This window comes from Pristis pectinata, chromosome 1 (genome assembly GCF_009764475.1).
Source record: "Pristis pectinata isolate sPriPec2 chromosome 1, sPriPec2.1.pri, whole genome shotgun sequence".
In the NCBI taxonomy this organism is placed as follows: Eukaryota; Metazoa; Chordata; class Chondrichthyes; order Rhinopristiformes; family Pristidae; genus Pristis; species Pristis pectinata.
In genome coordinates this window covers 13,040,811-13,059,828 of record NC_067405.1, presented here as the reverse complement: position 1 = coordinate 13,059,828, position 19,018 = coordinate 13,040,811, and the positions used below count along the sequence as shown (strand labels likewise).

The window sequence follows — 19,018 nt, the reverse complement described above, 5'->3', positions numbered from 1 at the left end:
AATAGGATGCCTTATAATGTCATTCTGTACCACAGATTGTTGTCTGCTGACACATTACACATACTTGTTTGAGCATCTGTTTTTTCCCAATCTCCCAGCTCTTTCCCAAGTGTTCCAATTAAGCGTAGATCTACATTGCAACAACTATGTGCTTAACTTTAAACTGATAAACTAAATTTAGATATGATAGTCTTGTATTTAAGATCAAAACCTTTGGGAACTGGAAAGTTATTGATGCTGAGCAGTGGGGCCTGCAATCTCATCAAATAATCACTTAATCCAGGAAGGAACAAATTTGCTATTAAAGCATACCTCAACATGTAAGATAAGATATCTTTATTAGTCACATGTACATCAAAACACACAGTGAAATGTATCTTTTGCATCCAATGTTCTGGGGGCAGCCCGCAAGTGTTGCCATGCTTCCAGCGCCAACATAGTATGCTCACAACTTCCTAACCCGTATGTCTTTAGAATGCGGGAGGAAACCAGAGCACCCCGAGGAAATCCACGCAGACATGGGGAGAACGTACAAACTCCTTACAGACAGCGGCCGGAATTGAACCTGGGTCGCTGGCGTTGTAAAGCGTTACGCTAACTGCTACACTGCCATGCCTGCCCTCACACTATTGTGTTTGAACATCCCAGAACTCGTTATATCAACACTCACTCTGAAGTATGGTTATATATTTTAAAGGAATATGGCAGCAAATTTCTGTGCAACAAAATCTCTCCAACAGCAACTGAGATAGAGTCCATCATGAAGTGATTCGAGAGGCTGGTCATGGCACGAATTAACTCCAGCCTCCCAGACAATCTCGACCCACCGCAATTCGCCTACCGCTGAAACAGGCCTCTGGTGGATGCCAACTCCCTGGTCCTACACTCATCACTAAAGCATCTGCACAACAAAGACACCTATGTTAAACTATTGTTTATTCACTACAGCTCCGTCTTTTGTACTGTAATTCCAAACAAACATCACCAGACTCCGAGACCTAGGACTCAACACCTCCCTCTGTAACTGGATCCTTGACTTACTGATTTACAGACCCCAATCAGTGAGGATAGGCAGCAACTCCTCCGCCACGATTATTCTCAACACTGGTGCCCCACAAGGCTGCGCCCTCAGCCCCCTACTCTACTCCCTACACCACAATAGTGGGCCATATCTCAAGTAACGATGAGTCGGAGTATAAGAAACAGATGGAGAGCCTAATGACATGGTGTCATGACAACAACCTTTACCTCAATGTCAGCAAAACAAAAGACCTGGTCATTGATTTCAGGAAGGGAGGCAGTGCACAATCCCCTTTTTACATCAACGGTGCTGAGGTTGAGATGGTTGAGAGCTTCAAGTTCCTCGGAGTGAACATCATCAATAGCCTGTCCTGGTCCAACTCCGTAGACGCCATGGCCAAGAAAGCTCACTTGCACCAAGACAAGTTTTTCACTCAACCTCGTACATATGACAATAATAAACCAATTTACAATTTACTTCCCTTCAGCCCAACTCATCCATGCCAACCAAGGTGCCCACCTAAGACAGTCCCATTTGCCCATGTCTGGCCTGTACCTTGTGAAATCTTTCTGATGCATAAACTTATCCAAATGTCTCTTGAGTGTCACACAAAGTGCTGGAGGAACCCAGCGGGTCAGGCAGCATCTATGGAGGGAAATAAGCAGTCAACGTTTCGGGTCGAGACCCTTCATCAGGACTGATTATATCAGGACGCACTATCACTGACCTCACCACCTCTTCCATCGGGTAGAAGATACAGGAGACTGAGGGCACGTACCACCAGACTTAAGGACAGCTTCTACTCCACTGTGATAAGGCTATTGAATGGTTCCCTTATACAATGAGATGGACTATGACCTCACGATCTACCTTGTTGTGACCTTGCACCTTATTACACTGCACTTTCTCTGTAGCTGTGATACTTTATACTGTTATTGTTTTTACCTGTACTACATCAATGCACTCTGTACTAACTCAATGTAACTGCACTGTGTAATGAATTGACCTGTACGACTGGTTTGTAAGACAAGCTTTTCACTGTACCTCGGTACAAGTGACAATAATAAACCAATACCAATACCCCTTATAACATTATATTTCCCTTAGTTTATTTCTCTCCATGGATGCTGCCTGACCTGCCAAGTTCCTCCAGCACTTTTTGTGTGTTGCTCCAGATTCCAGTATCTGCAGAATCTATTGTGTCTCTTGAATGTCGTTATTGTACCTGCCTCAACTACTTTCTCTGGCAGCTCATTTCATATCTCTGGCAGCTCGTTGTGTAAAGTGAGATGAGTAACCTGTTAATCTGATGGGGTAGTACTTGTTGTGAAAGGATGGGTAATGCTGAACAAGACGACAGCAAAGTTTTCTTTGGGCAGACTGAGAGCTCACTCTTTCCCCATGCAAGAACATGGCTTAACATCTCCTCCTCCTTCGTGGCAAGCAGATGGACTATAACTTGAGGCTTTACAATTGATGTCCAAAATCACAAGAATGATTTTGATTTTAGAAAGGGAGGCCTTTGGCCTAATGTCCCATTCAAAATCAATACAGCACCATTCCATCAAACGCTTACTGATAAAAATTTGCATTTGAATCCCTGGTTCAGATGATGGATTGACTTCATTGCCATTCTTTATTTTCCCACAGCTGGCTGTATGATCAGAGGAATCCCACAAATTCAAGCCACAGAAGGGGACAAAAATATTGGGACTGGTATTGGTTTATTATTGTGACTTGTACCGAGGTACAGTGAAAAACTTGTCTTGCATACCGTTCATACAGATCAATTCATTACACAGTGTATTAAGATGGTACAGGGTAAAAACAATAACAGAATACAGAGTAAAGTGTTACAGCTACAGGGAAGTGCATTGCAGGTAGACAATAAAGTTCAAGGTCATAACAAGGTAGATTGTGAGCTCAAGAGTCCATCTGTTCATATGAGGGAACCCTTCAACAGTCTTATCACAGTGGGATAGAAGCTGTCCTTGAGCCTGGTGGTACACGTCCTCAGGGTCCTGTATCTTCTGTATCTTCTGATGAGAGAGGAGAGAAGAGAGAATGACCTGGGATGGTGGGGTCTTTGATTATGCTAGCTTCTTCATCAAGGCAGTGAGAGGCATAGACACAGTCCATGGAGGGGAGGCTGGTTTCTATGATGTGCTATGCTGTGTCCACAACTCTCTGCAGTTTCTTGTGGTCCTGGGCAAAGCAGTTGGCATACAAAGCTGTGGTGCATCCAGATTGGATGCTTTTTATGGTGCATCGATAAAAGTTGGTGAGTGTCAAAGGGGACATGCCAAATTTCTTTAGATGCTTGAAGTAGAGGCTCTGGTAAGCTTTCTTGGCCATGGCATCTACATGGTTGGACGAGGACAGGCTATTGGTGATGTTCAGTCCTAGGAACTTGAAGCTCTCAACCCTCCTGACCTCAGCACCGTTGATGTAGGCACGTGCATGTACACCGCCCCCTTTCCTGAAGTCAATGACCAGCTCTTTAGTTTTGCTGATATACCTTAGGTTAAGACCATAAGACCATAAGAGAAAGGAGGAGAATTAAACCATTTGGCCCATTGGGTCTGCTCTGCCATTCTATCATGGCTGGTCTTTTATTAACCCCATTCTCCTACCTTCTATCTGTGATCCTTAATGCCCTTACCAATCAAGAATCTATCAATCTATGCCTTAAATACACCCAATGACTTGGCCTCCACAGCCCTCCATGGCAATGAATTCCACGGATTCACATCCCCTGGCTCCTCCTCATGTCAGTTTTTAAAGGATGTCCCTTTAATCTCACTTCCTGGCTCTTGGTTCACAAACCTACATGTTCGTATTCTTCAAGTGGTCAAGTTTTTAACTGTGGCAAGAGATTCTGCCTCCACCACCCTCCCAAAATCACAATCTCTTCCACCATGAAGCACAAGGACACTTCAGCACAAGAATTACCAAGACATAGAAGGCTACAGACCAAGTACTGGTAAACAAGGATTCGTATAGATGGGTATTTGATGGTCTGCATGGACATGGTGGTCCAAAGGGCCTATCTCATTGCTAAGTGATTCTATGACAACTGGCACAAGGGAAACATACCACTAGCAGGTTCCCCTCCGAGTTATCTTGATTTGAAACTTAATTGTCTTCATCCTGGAATACCCCACCCATGGCATTATGGAAGTACTTTCACCAGCTCTGCCACCGTTTCAGATTGTAGGTCACCATCACCTTCTCAAGGGTAATTAGGGACAAGTAATAAATATCAGTCTCGCTCACACCCTGAACTATGAATACGTACAAAAGAAAGTTTTGTTGTGGACTCAAGGATTAATGATTCTGATCAAAACACTACATGTTTTTTGAGTGCTAATCTCCAGATAAATACAAGAAAATGAAGAGGATGTTTTCATCAGTAGGAGAGTCTAGGATCAGAGGGCACAGCCTCAGAATAAAGGGACATCCCTTTAAAACTGAGATGAGGAGGAATTTCTTCAGCCAGGGCATGGTGAATCTGTGGAATTCATTGCCAAAGAAGGCTGTGGAGACCAAGTTATTAGGTGTACTTCAGGCAGAGGTTGATAGGTTCTTGTTTGGTAAAGGAGTTAAGGGCTACAGGAAGAAGGGGGGACAATGGAATTGAAAAGAATATCAGCCATGATTGAATGGCAGAGCAGACTTGATGGACCGAATGACCTAATTCTGCTCTGATATCTCATGGTCTTATGGTTGAAAATTAGAGAGTGCAGTACAATATGACATCATACAAAAGCAGAGTACCTCTGGAATACTTTTCCCTACTTAAAGATTATAAATGGCATTATTAATTATGATCTGTATTATCTTCAATGAAAATTTTCATCGAAATTTAAAGATGCTCACTGAAGGAAATAATTCTCTTCAGCTTGTAATGGCCTTGAATGCTGTGAAAGTATTGAGAAGCTGAAGTTACCACACATTAACAAACGTGATCATTTGAGAAGTTATTCCTTTTTAATACTTATGATTTTAGTAGATTTCATCCAAGAAAATAAATCATGATTGACATTGAATTACAGTTTTTTTTAGCGAACAAGACAATAAAATTGATCTTCAGTGCCAGCAGTTCATCAGGTCTATATTATGAATTTTGAATCTAATTAAGTATTACATCCCGTAGATTATGCCAGGAAAGATCTGGTTTAGCATTGCTTCAGTGCTTACGCCTTGCAAACTTCAAATATTATTTAAACTGTAGTCTTATATAATCAGTGAAACAGTATCACTGTGGATGCCACACTGAGATGAGCCACTTTCTTGAACAGCTGCAGCTTTCCTGGTAACCATACACTCACAATGTTGTTAGGGCACTGAGGTGTGCGGTAGAACAAAAGATAAGATGTCAAAGGAACCTGGAATACAGATCCATAATTCCTTGAAAGGGGCATCACAGGTAGATAGAGTCGTAAAGGGAGCTTTTGGCACATTGGACTTCATAAATCAGGGCACTGAGTGCAGGAGTTGGGATGTTATGTTGAAGTTGTTTAAGACATTGGTGAGGCCGAATTTAGAGTATTGTGTGCAGTTCTGGTCACCCACCTGCAGGAAGAATATCAATAAGCTTGAAAGGGTGCAAAGAAAATTTGCATAGATGTTGCCAGGACATGAGGACCTGAGTTAGAGGGAAAGGTTGAACTAGTTAGGACTTTATTCCCTGGAGCGCAGGAGAATGAGGGGAGATCTTATAGAGGTATACAAAATTATGAGGGGTACAGATAGGGTGAATGCATGCAGGCTTTTTCCCCTCAGGTTGGGTGAGACTAGAACTAGAGGACATAGATTTAAGGTGAAAGGTGAAATATATAAGGGGAACCTGTGAGGTAACCATGACTCAGAGGGTGGTGCGAGTGTGGTCCGAGCTGCCAACGGAAGTGGTAGATGCGGGTTCAATTGTAACATTGAAGAGAAGTTTGGATAGGTGTATGACTGAGAGAGGTATGGAGGCCTTTGGTCCGGGTGCAGGTAGATGGGACTAGGCAGAAAACCAGGCCGGTATGGACTCAATGGGCCAAAGGATCTGTTTCTCTGCTGTAGTACTCTATGACTCTACTGTGATGAGGTGCTTTGAGAGGTTGGTCTTGGGTAGAATTAACTCCTGGCTGAGCAAGGACCTGGACCCACTGCTATTTGTCTACCGCCACAACAGGTCTAGAGTAGTTGCAATCTCACTGGTTCTCCACTTGGCTTTGGAGCACCTATACAACAGCAAAACATACATCAGGCTGCCGTTTATCAATTACAGCTTGGCATTCAACACCATCATCCCCTCAGTACTAATCAATAAGCTTCAAAACCTGGGCCTCTGTACCTCCCTCTGCAACTGGATCTGCGACTTCCTTATCAGGAGACCACAGTCAATGTGGATCAGTAGTAACATCTCCCCCTTGCTGAAAATCAATATATGCACCTCAAGGATGCGTGCTTAGCCCACTGCTCTAATCTCTCTACACTCATGACTGTGTGGCTAGACACAGCTCAAATGCTGTCTATAAATTCCCATCTGGTCAAGACCACGCTGCAAGCTTTGATAGCCTTCCTTGCTGTCCACTATGTCCCCAATCTCGGTGTCATTTGCAAATTTGCTGATCCAGTTTACCACATAATCATCTAAACCATTAATATAGATGATAAACAACAACCGATCCAGCACCAATCCCTGCAGCACACCACTAGTCACAGACCTCCAATCAGAGAGACCGATGTGAGTAGATGTGAGTGTTACCAGGCAATAGTCATTGAGGCAGCTCACCATGCTCTGCTTGGACAATAATATTAATTGATGCCTTTTTGAAGCAGGTGGGAACCAGCGAATGCAGCAGTGAGAGGTTGAAGATGTCCTTGAACACTCCAGCCTGTTAGTTGGTACAGATTTTCAGTGTCCTGCCAGGTACACTGTCAGGACCTGACGCCTTTCGAGAGTTGATCCTCTTGAAGGATGATGACACATAAAATTATAACATCACTTTGCTGTTGATTGAGAGAAAATTAATAAAACACCAGAACTTTCATGATGAAGATGTTGATAGAAATTCCTCCTCATTGCAATGATTGAATTGTCCAATAGCATTCAAGATTGGATGTGACAGGTCTGCAGATCTTTGATCTGGCCCACTGATTGTGGAATTGATTTGCTCTGTATGTATCAGGCTGCTTTTGCTGTTAAGTGAGTCTGCAGTAAATTCACAAGATTTCCATCTTAATTTTTAGATTTTCTTGATACTGTGTTTTGTTTAATATAATCATTATATCTGGGTTGATCCAGTGGTAATGGTAGAGGGAAGGTTATAATGCCCCATGAGGTTGCAAGTTCTGGTGGAATATACATCTGCTGCTTACGATGGACACAGCAGCTCCTGAACCTCAGTTTTAAAATGCTTGATATGAGTTATGTCTATTAGCATGATGGTATTGCTGAAAGAAAACACAAAGGAGGGTATTCTCATTGTGGGGAAAGGACTTTGTATCTATAGGCATTGGAACTTAAGATAAGATCTCCTTATTAGTCACATGCACATTGAAACACACAGTGAAATGCATCTTTTTGTGTAGAGCGTTCTGGGGGCAGGCCGCAAATGTCGCCACGCTTCCAGCGCCAACATAGCATGCCCACAACTTCCTAACCCGTACGTCTTTGGAATGTGGGAGGAAACCGGAGCACCCGGAGGAAACCCACGCAGGCACATGGGGAGAACGTACAAACTCCTTACAGATACTGGCCGGAATTGAACCTGGGTCTCTGGCGCTGTAGTAGCGTTACGCTAATCGCTACACTACCGTGCCTGACGCAGGGCTTCTGACCCGAGAAACATCGAGTATTCCTTTCCTCCCACAGATATTGCTTGACCCACTGTGTTCCTCCAGCAGATTATTTATTGCTCCTAATTTTAGGTATCTACATTTTTGCAGAGAAGCAATGCATCGAGAGTTAACAGATCAATGCTACATGTTAATAGAATTTGTGAAATTGCCTGTACCTTTCTATGAATACAACACAGGTTACTGACAGTGCTGACTGCAGCAAAGAAGTGGTACTAATAAAATTCACTTACCAATGTGAATTATAAGAAACCCTTTGTTATTTTATTAACATATATAAAAGATGGAATGGTGGGTTAGGAAAGGGCAAGTTCAACCATCAAGCCTGCCATAAAATCTTTATGGTTTGATGCTATACTCACAACACAGTCCACAGTCTCCCTGAGAGAAGCAAATAAGAAAATCACAAGAAAATTATTTCTGGGGAAAATCACTCTGCCCTCATCAGAGAGTTTCAGTGTTAGATTATCTTTTAAAACAAAGATAACTAACATTTTGGTTCTTAATTAATGGAGAAACCAAGGGAATCCAGTTTTGTTGCAGCAGGACATGTAGATTTTGGAATCTTTCAGATCAATATGTTTTTGTCAAGAAAGTCATTGGTAATTAGTGCAAAACGCACAAAATTCTGGAGGAACTCAGCAGGTCAGGCAGCATCTATCGGAGGGAAATGAACAGTCGATGTTTCGGGTTGACACCCTTCATCAGGACTGGAAAGGAGGAGGGCAGAAGCTAGAATAAAAGGTTAAGGGGGAGGGGAAGGAGCACACACTGGCGGGTGATAGGTGAATACAGGTGAGGAGGGAAGGTAGGTAGGTAGGGGAGGGAGCGGTAGGAATGATGTGAGAAGCTGGGAGGTGATGGGTGGAAGAAGCAAAGGGCTGAACAAGATGGACAGCAGACCATGGAGTAGAGGGAAGGATGTGGGGAACCAGAGGGAGGAAGATATGGGTGAGGGGCAGGGCGGGGAAGGGAAAGAGAAGGGGTAAAGAGGCCAGAGGGATAAGGGAAAACTGAAAGGGGGGACAAGAAGAAAAATAAATTGGTAATTGGTTTATTGTCACATGTACTGAGATACAGTAGAATGTGATCCAGACAGATGATTCCATTGAGGTAAAAAAAGAAAAAAAAGAATACAGAATATAATGCTACTATCACGGAGAAAGTGCAGTGCAGGTAGAAAAATAAGGCGTAAGGGCCATGACAAGGTTGATTGAGAGATCAAAAGTTCATCCTTATCATCTAAGAGGTCAGTTCAAGAGTCTTGTAACAGTGGAAAAGAAGCTGTCCTTGAGCCTGGTGGTACGTGATACTCAGCTTTTGTATATTCTGCCCGATGGAAGGGAGAGAGAGAGAATGACTGGGCTGGGAGGGATCTTTGATTATGTTGGCTGCTTTCCCAAGGCTGCAGGGAGTGTAAACAGAGTTGGTAGAGAGAGACTGGTTTCGTGATGGACTGGGCTGCATTCCGCAACTCGCTGAAACTTCTTTCCAGTCTTGGGCAGAGTAGCTGTGATGCATCCACTCAAGATGCTTTTTATGGTACATCTGTAAAAATTGATGAAGGTCAATAAGGACATGCCAAATCAGTGTTAGAATTGGGTTTCTTATCACTGACTGGAATGACGTGAAATTTGTTGTTTTGCAGCAGCAGTACAGTGCAAAGACATAAAAATTACTATAAATTACAAAAAATAAATAGTGCAAAAAAGGGGAATAATGTGGTATTTCCTTAGACTTCTGATTAAGTCGAGGTGCTGGTGTGCTTTCTTGGCCATACCGTCTACATGGTTGGATCAGGACAAGTTGCTGGTGATATTTGCACCTACAAATTTGAAACTCAACCATCTCCACCTCAGCACCACTGATAACTCAAAGTGTGAGTAAAAAAGCAAATTTCTGGAGGAACTCAGAATCAGAATCAGGTTTATTATTTTATAATTACTTGTAGTAATTTTTATGTTTTTATGTCTTTATGTCTTGCACTGTACTGCTGTCACAAAACAACAAATTTCATGACATATGTCAGTGATAATAAGTCTGATTCTGATTATCACTGACATATGTCGTGAAATCTGTTGTTTTGCAGCAGCAGTGCAGTACAAAGACATAAAAGTTACTACAAGTTAAAGTATAAATAAATAGTGCAAAAGAGGAATAACGAGGTAGTGTTCATGGGTTCATGGACCATTCAGAAATCTGATGGCAGAGGGGAAGAAGCTGTTCCTAAAACGTGAAGTGTAGGTCTTCAGGCTCCTGTACCTCCTCCTCGATGGTAGTAACACGAAAAAGTCATGTTCCAGATTGTGAGGGTCCTTAATGATGGATGCCGCCACCTTGAGGCACCATCTCTTGAAGATGTCCTCGACGGTGGGGAGGGTTGTGCTTGTGATGGAGCTGGCTGAGTTCACAACGCTCTGCAGCCTCTTTTGATCCTGCACATTGGAGCCTCCATACCAGGCGGTGATGCAACCAGTCAGAATGCTCTCCACCGTACATCTGTAGAAATTTGCAAGAGTCGACATCTTTGGAGGCAAATAGTCGATGTTTCGTGGCAGGATGTTGACCTTTCCTTTGCCTCCACAGATGCTGCTTGATCCACTGAGTTCCTCCAGCAGTTTGTTTTCTTTTCCCTCCAGATTCCAGCATCTACAGTCTCTTGTGCCTCCAGTAGCTGAAAGAGTGATTTGATAACAGAGTAAAGGGAAACAAAGCACCAGGAACCTTGATGAATAATGGAACTAAATGTGTATGTCCTTAATTAACATGACTCAGTGGCATGGAATTAAACAGCAGGACTGAGGAGGACGGCCAATTAAAAGCAGGGGGAATAAAAAGTAAAGAAATGGAAAATAAGATTGTTTAAGCAAGAGTAAGGGAGTATCACATTTAAAAGAAATATTTTAAATTAAACATTTTAAAAATCTCTTGAAGCAATCCACATCCTGCAGGTATGAGACTCCACATTTACAGAAGTGAATTTTCAATGACAGAGGTCAATACAGAGTTATTAACATTTTATTGCATTAACAAAAGGGGGACTTGCAAATGCTGGCTATATATTTGAGACAGAGGCGGCTTATTCCTTCAGCACACTTGCAGCATCTTAAACTAGTGTAGGAAGTGAGGCAGTGAGCAAAATATCATAATTGCAAAGCTAAAACAGGAACAAATTGGACCTTTGATACATTGAAAGAAAGGAGAGAGAAAATAGAAAAGTATAGGATGTTAGCCTGATGTCAGTGGTACAGAAATGTGGGAATCTATTATTAAGGAATCACTTGGAAAATAACAGTAGGATTGGGCACCGTCAACATAGACTTAAGAGAAATCAGTTTGACAAATCTATTGACATTTTCTGAGTTCGGAACAAGAATATATCAGGAAAACTAACTGACATGCTGCAACAAAACCAGAAAATGCTGGAAAAACTCAGCAGGTCAGGCAGCATCTGTGAAAAGAGAAACAGTTAAAATTTCAGCTCTCAAACCATCATCAGACTAAGAACCTTTTCCAGCATCTTCTTAATTTCAGATTTCAGGTGTACTGTCCATATGGTGAAGTTGGACTTTCAGAAGATCTTTTGCAAGACATCACACGAGAGGTTAGGGCACATGGGATTGGGAGTAATATGTACGTGTGGATTGAAGAGTGTTGAACAGATGGAGAACAGAGAGTAGGAATGAATGGTCCATTTTCATTAGAGGAAGGCTGTGACTATAGGGTGCTGAGGTTGATGCTGGGGGTCTGTCTGCACCCTTCCTCCTACCCTTTAGACTAACAGCCTCACTAGCCTGGCTAACAAGACCTTGAAGCCTCAGTCCTGCAGCTGTTGCATGAGTGGTAAGCAAGTTTCAAAGCAATAAATCCTGATCCTCAATCACAGCACAGACCTACCAGCTTTTGACAGCTCCTTGTCAAAGGCCCATCTCCTTTGTCTTCAAATGTCTTTGTAAATTAAAAACATTTAAAAAAACAGATGAAGTCAATTTGTAGTTAAAACAATGAAAAAAGATTAAACATAAAAATACAAACTACTGTTAAAAAATAACACAAGCATACAGCAAATAAAATAAAGAACAAATGTCTGTAGATGCAGGAAATCTGGGGATACCCAGCAGGTTAAGCAGCAACCACAGAGAGAGAAACAGAGTTCATTTTTCTTCATCAGAATTCAGCTGAACTTAAATTTCTAATGAATGAATAAATGAATAAATGAATGAATTAATTAATTAATGAATTAATGAATAATGAATGGGATTCTGGTGGCATAAGGCATTGTATCTAGCCTCTCAACTCAGTATGTCACAGAATACCTGGCGTGAGTGCAAGTGTGGAGGGAGAGGTCAGAGCAATGCAGCACCTAAGTACAGTAATACCACAATTTATAGCACCATTGACTCTTTGGTGTCTTCCTTTTACGAAGATATTTGTCACTCTAACAAATAGCCTGCCATCCTCTATACATAGGAATACATTCCACCAAAATGGCCATAAAGCATTTTTTCGTTCCACTGCACTAAATGACTTCCAGGAATGCATCTCTTTGTATAGTTAAAAACCATAGAAAGCATCCTATCTGGATGCATCACTACTTGGTACAGCAACTGCTCTGCCTGGGACTGCAAGAAACTGCAGAGAGTCGTGGTCACAGCCCAGCGCATCACGGACACCAGCCTCCCCTCCTTGGACTCTTGTCTTTACCTCTTGCTGCCTTGGCAAAGCAGCCAGCATAATCAAAGACACCACCCACCCAGGTCATTCTCTCTTCTCTCCTCTTCCATCAGGAAGAAGATACAGGAGCCTGAGGGCACATACCACCAGATCTAAGGACAGCTTCTACCCCACTGTGATAAGATTATTGAAAGGTTCCCTTATATGATGAGATGGACTCTGACCCCACGATCTACCTTGTTATGACCTTGCACCTTATTGCACTGCACTTTCTCTGTAGCTGTGACACTTTACTCTGTACTGTTATTGCTTTTACCTGTACTACATCAACGCACTTTGTACTAACTCAATGTAACTGCACTGTGTAATGAATTGACCTGTATGATCGATATGCAAGACAAGCTTTTCATTGTACCTTGGTACATGTCAATAATAAACCGATACCAATACCATACCAAGGAATAGCTGCTGGAGGTCAGACACTGATCATTTGTCATCTTGCTCCACACTCATCACTCAGTCCAGACATGTTATCCAGTGCACTGGGATGGAATGCACAGTGCCCAAGCACACATGTCCCGTACTTCCTGATGTATTCCTTCTGGAAAGCCAATGGTCATACAGCACAGAAACTGGCCCTTCAGACCAACTGGTCAACGCCGGCCAAGATTCCTATCTAAGCCAGTCCTATTTGCCTGCATTTGGCCCATATCCCTCTAAACCTTTCCTATCCACGCACCTGTCCAAGAGTCTTTTAAATATTGTTAATTTACCTGCCTCAATCACTTCCGCCGGCAGCTCATTCCATAAACTGACCTCCCTCTGGGTGAAAAAGTTGCCCCTCAGATTCATATTAAATCTCTCCACTGTCACCCTAAATCTATGCCCTCTAGTTCTTGATTCCCCAGCTCTGGGAAAAAGACTGTTTGCATTCTCCCTATCTATACCCTTCATGATTTTATACATCACTATATTATCACAGTTCTTTCTCCTACACTCCAGCGACTAAAGTCCCAGCCTGCTCAACCTCCCTTCGTAACTCAGTCCTTTGGGTCCTGGCAACATCCTCATAAATCTCCTCTGCATTCTTTCCAGCTTAATGGTGTATTTCCCATAACAAGGTGACCAAAACTGAACACTATTTTCCAAATAAAGCCTCACCAACGTCTTGTACAACTTTAAATTTAAATTTTTTAAAAATTTTACTTACAGCGTGGTAACAGGCCCTTCCGGCCCAATGAGTCCACGCCGCCCATTTTAAACCCATATTAACCTACCCGTACATCTTTGGAACATAACATCTGCAACATAACATCCCAACTTCCATACTCCTCACCCTGATTGATGAAGGCCAATGTGTCAAAAGGTGCCAAAAGCCGCCTTCACCATCCTGTCTACCCATCACACCACTTTAGGAAACCATGTACTTGTACTCCTTGGTCCCTCTGTTCTATAACAGTGCCCAGGGCCCTACCGTTTGCTGTGAAAATCCTACTCTCATTTCTCTTCCCAGAATGCAACACCTTGCACTTATCCAAATTAATTTGCCTTTGCCATTCCTTGCTCATTTACTCAACTAATCAAGATCCCACTGTAATTCCTAATAACCAGAATGTGAATAAATAAATAGTTAAAGAATGACCGTCATCTTCTGATCCATCTCAGTCATCAATTTTATCTCACATCTTGGTCTGGCAAGTCTAACCCTTTGTAACATTATGTGTGTAATACATTGATAGGCTGGACACAGAAGATCGATCTCTGATGGAGAATTGTGTGTGCAGATGGATTCTGAAACAGCGCAGTAAGGCAAAATGTGTCTCATATATGTCTCAGCAGTTTTCCATCTGTGATGCAACCTTAGGGTTAATGACAAATGTCGATTTAATGCAGTAATCACACAAAAAAATTTGGTTACATGCTCTCTTTCTGCCTTTCAAGTACTGTTACAAAAGATTTGGAAAAATAACTCAGAGTAGCAGACGAAACCTTAGAAATAAGGTCATAAAACAGCAAACAGTTTCCTAAATGAAAAACCCTTTCATTCTGCAACTACCAATTTGACTTTAGCAGTCTCCAAAGAATGATGTGAGCCCAAAGGATTGATATATATTGCTGGCTGAGCACTGATCTGTGTTAAAACATAGTGGAGCTCTGACCATCCCTGTTTAAATACACAGAATTTACACAGCTCCTTCAATAAGGCTACCATCAACATTTATGAAACCTAATCTTTCAGTTGTAACATTCTGTTGTGTGCTTGATGTCAAATTTTGTTTGCTTTGGGGTATATTGTTCTATTCATGGTTCTATTCAAATCTAAAATTTGGTATCTTCTTATGGCGTTAAGAAGGATGCAGTTTAGCCCATCTCGTCTATGTTGGCTTTTAAAGCATTCCCCCATTTCCTCACTTATTTCCATTCTCTTTCACATGCCCATGAACTCCCTCTCAATACACCTGCCCCCCATCAACACACAGTTGGGAGGTTAATTAACTTAAATGAGCCTCATACAGCAGCTGTGTCTGGGAATTGGATGCTTGGTGCACTAAGAGGGTGCTGCATATGGCAGTGATGCCACATTTTAAAGTCATGAAGAACTGGGACAACCTTGATTTAATAAATCATTATCATGGGTTACTCCCTTCTTAAAAGTGTTGAAAACCCAACCTGCCACTTTCACGGATGAGGCCGGGTTCTAGGCAGATTGTGAGTAGATCAGTACTGCTAAGATGATTTCTTCTGAGCAGCCTGAAGCATGGGTCTCCTGGAAACACTGGCCCTGATTATGGAGTAGGCCTCATGATAATCTATGACTGTCGGTCCCAGTGTTGTCCATTGGCAGCTATCTGGGCCATAGATCAAGGGTCTGTGAGCTCCAGTTATGGGTTCACGCATCCCTCAATCAGTTTAATTTAAGGAAAATTTACTGCTTTCAGAATAAGGATCTCCTCAGTCTAATGTAGGTGCTGACCTTTCTATCCAACTTCTGTCATTAACCCATTAAAACCAGCCACACACATGGATGATATCATCAATCATGTGAGAAATGCAAGGAAAATAGAGTCATGGAGTCATACAGCACGGAAACAGCCTCTTCGGCCCAACAAGATCCCCAGCTCAGCTAATCCCCTTTACCCGTGTTTGGCCCATGTCCCTCTCAACCTTTCCTATCCACGTACCTATCTTTTATATGTTGTCATTGTACCTGCCTCAACCACTTCATCTGGCAGTTCGGTCCATATACACCCCACCCTCTGTGTGAAGAAGTTACCCCACAGATCCCTCTTAAATCTTTCTCCTCTCACCTTAAACCTATGCTGTCTAGTTTTTGATTCCCTTTGCCTGGGAAAAAGACCATGTGCATTCTCCCTATCTCTGCTCCTAAAGATTTTACACACCTCTGTAAAGTCAGCCCTACGTCTTCTGCGCTCCAAGGAATAAAGTCCTAGCCTGTCCAACCTCTCCCTATAATTCAGGCCCTCGAGTGCTGGCAACATACTCATAAATCTTCTTTGCACTCTTTCCGGCTGAAAGACATCTTTCCTATAAAAGTGTGACCAAAACTGTACACGAAACTCCATGGGGGCCTCACCAATGTCTTGTACAATTGCAACATAATGTCCCAACTCCTATACACAATGCCCTGACTGATGAAGCCCAGCGTGCTGAACACCTTCTTCACCACCCAGTCTACCCATGATGTTACATCCAGGGAATTATGCATTGATCTAGATCCCTCTGTTAATTTTGAAAATAAAGCCTCTTTTCTGGTGAATCATAACAGGAGGTGCCTGTGCAATTTTTAGTATTGAGACTTCAGTAGAAAACCCACACTGGACATTTGCTCTTCTCCCCCCTCCCATCAGGCAGAAGATACAGGAGCCTGAGGGCACGTACCACCAGGCTCAAGGACAGTTTCTATTCCACTGTTATAAGACTATTGAATGGTTCCCTTATATGATGAGATGGACTCTTGACCTCACAATCCACCTTGTTATGACCTTGCACCTTATTGTCTACCTGTAATGCACTTCTTCTGTAGCTGTGACACTTTACTCTGTATTCTGTTATTGTTTTTACCCTGTACTACCTCAATGCACTGTGTAATGAATTGATCTGTTGGAACGGTATGCAAGACAAGTTTTTCACTGTACCTCGGTACAAGTGACAATAATAAACCAATACCAATACCAAATGTGTTTTAGGCACAATTTATGCATGGAAGAAAAGATCAAATGGGTCTAGTTTCTAGACAATTACATGTTTAGCACTATGAACCCAAAAACAAATTTCTTGGCTTTTAATTGTGTACTGAGCCAAAAGCAAAACCAATTTGCACTGGTATTATCGTTGTTTGAATAAGTCCTGCAGCATCTCAAGTGACCTGGCATCAATAATGTACAGGGACTGTGTTTTGCATATTCTCACCACACATTGTGCTGTTCATTTCTTGCTCTGGTATCACCTTCAGCTGGCATCATGCTAATACTATGATTACCTGTGCTGAGTCTGGAATGTTCTTCTGGACAGAAGAATCATTTCCTGTAGACTTTAGTCAATTCCCTTCATTATTGTAATCATCTCAATCAGAGCAGTCTTTAACCTGCATATGTCCTGGGAATGCAGCTTAAACTCATCAAACCTGAAGGCCACATCAGCAATTCTAAAATGGTTCCCTCTATCTTTGGCTTCAGAATTGCTGTTGGGAATTGTCTACTTGTGGTTATTTGCTGGAAATGCACCCTTATGTTTTGCCTGCTATTTAGTAAAGCATGATCATTGCATATATATTTATTGAAATCTGATCCTATTTAAAATAATTAAGATATGTTTAAAAAAAAGGAATAACCTGAATGTGAAGTTTCACCAATGAACCTGTCAATTTACAACTGCAGATATACAATGAGATTTACAATGCCCTTAATTGTGACAGAGGTCTTCCATAACACTACATATAGTGTCATCAAACAAAAGTACATTAAATGATTAATCTAATAATGTCTTTTATTAGAGTTATACAGCACAGAATCTAGCCCTTTGGCCCAACTTATCCATGCCAACCAAGTTACCTACCTGAGCGAGTCCCATTTGCCTGCATTCGGCTCGTGTCCTTCTAGTTCTTTCCTATCCATATAACTGTCCAAATGACTTGGAAATGTTGTTAATGTGCTCACATCTACCACCGTGGGTAAATTACTGGAACGTATTCTAAGGGACAGGATATATAAGCATTTGGATAAACAGGGCCTAATTAGAGATGGCTTTGTGCATGGTAGGTCATGTCTAACCAATCTTTTAGTGTTTTTTAAGGAGGTTACCAAGAAGGTTGATGAGGGAAAGGTAGTGGACGTTGTCTACATTGAATGTATCAAGGCCTTTGACAAAGTCCCACATGGGAGGTTGGTCCAGAATGGTTAGGTTGCTTGGCATTCAGGATGAAGTAGCCAATTGGATTCAACATTGGCTTAGTGGGAGAAGCCAGAGAGTGGCTGCAGATGGTTGTCTCTCTGACTGAAGGCCTGTGACTAGTGGTGTGCCAGAGTGATCGGTGTTGGGTCTGATGTTGTTTATCATCTATATTAATGATTCAGATGATAATGTGGTAAATTAGATCAGCAAATTTGCAGATTGGGGGTGTAGTGGACAACAAAGAAGGCTATCAAAGCTTGCATCATGATCTTGACCAGCTAGGAAAATGGCCTGACAAATGGCAGCTGGAATTTAATGCAGACAAGTGTGAGGTGATGCACTTTGGGAGGACAAACCAGAGTAGGACTTACACAGTGAATGGTAGGACACTGAGGTGTGCTGTAGAACAAAGGGACCTGGGAATACAGATCCATTGTTCCTTGAAAGTGGCGTCACGTGTAGATAGGGACATAAAGAGAGCTTTTGGCACTTTGGCCTTCATAAATCAGGACACTGAGTGCAGGAGTTGGGATGTTATGTTGAAGTTGTACAAGATGTTGGTGAGGCCATATTTAGAGTATTATGTGCAGTTCTGGTCACCTACCTACAGGAAAGATATCAATAAGCTTGAAAAAGTGCAGAGAAAATTTATGAGGATGTTGCCAGGACTTGAGGACCTGAGTTATAGGGAAAGGTTGAATAGGGTAGGACTTTATTCCCTGGAGTTCAGGAGAATGAGGAGAGATCTTGTTTAGGTATACAACATTATGAGGGTGAATGTATGCAGACATTTTCCCCTTAGGTTAGGTGAGACTAGAACAAGGACATAGATTTAAGGTGAAAGGTGAAATATATAAGGGGAACCTGTGAGGTAACCATGACTCAGAGGGTGGTGCGAGTGTGGAACGAGCTGCCAGCAGAAGTGGTGGATGCAGGTTCAATTGTAACATTTAAGAGAGGTTTGGATAGGTACATGGATGGGAGGGGTTTGGAGGGATATGGTCCAGGTGCAGGTAGATGGAACTAGGCAGAAGATCAGGTTGGCATGGACTGGATGGG

At 42.2% G+C, this 19,018-nt stretch overlaps 1 protein-coding gene across 3 annotated transcripts in view; it reads left to right on the top strand.

The window, feature by feature from the left end:
- The window catches only part of LOC127572752 (contactin-associated protein-like 5), a 1,205,714-nt gene that overhangs the window by 161,530 nt on the left and 1,025,166 nt on the right, over window positions 1–19,018 (top strand). The gene's annotated exons all lie outside the window — the stretch shown is intronic.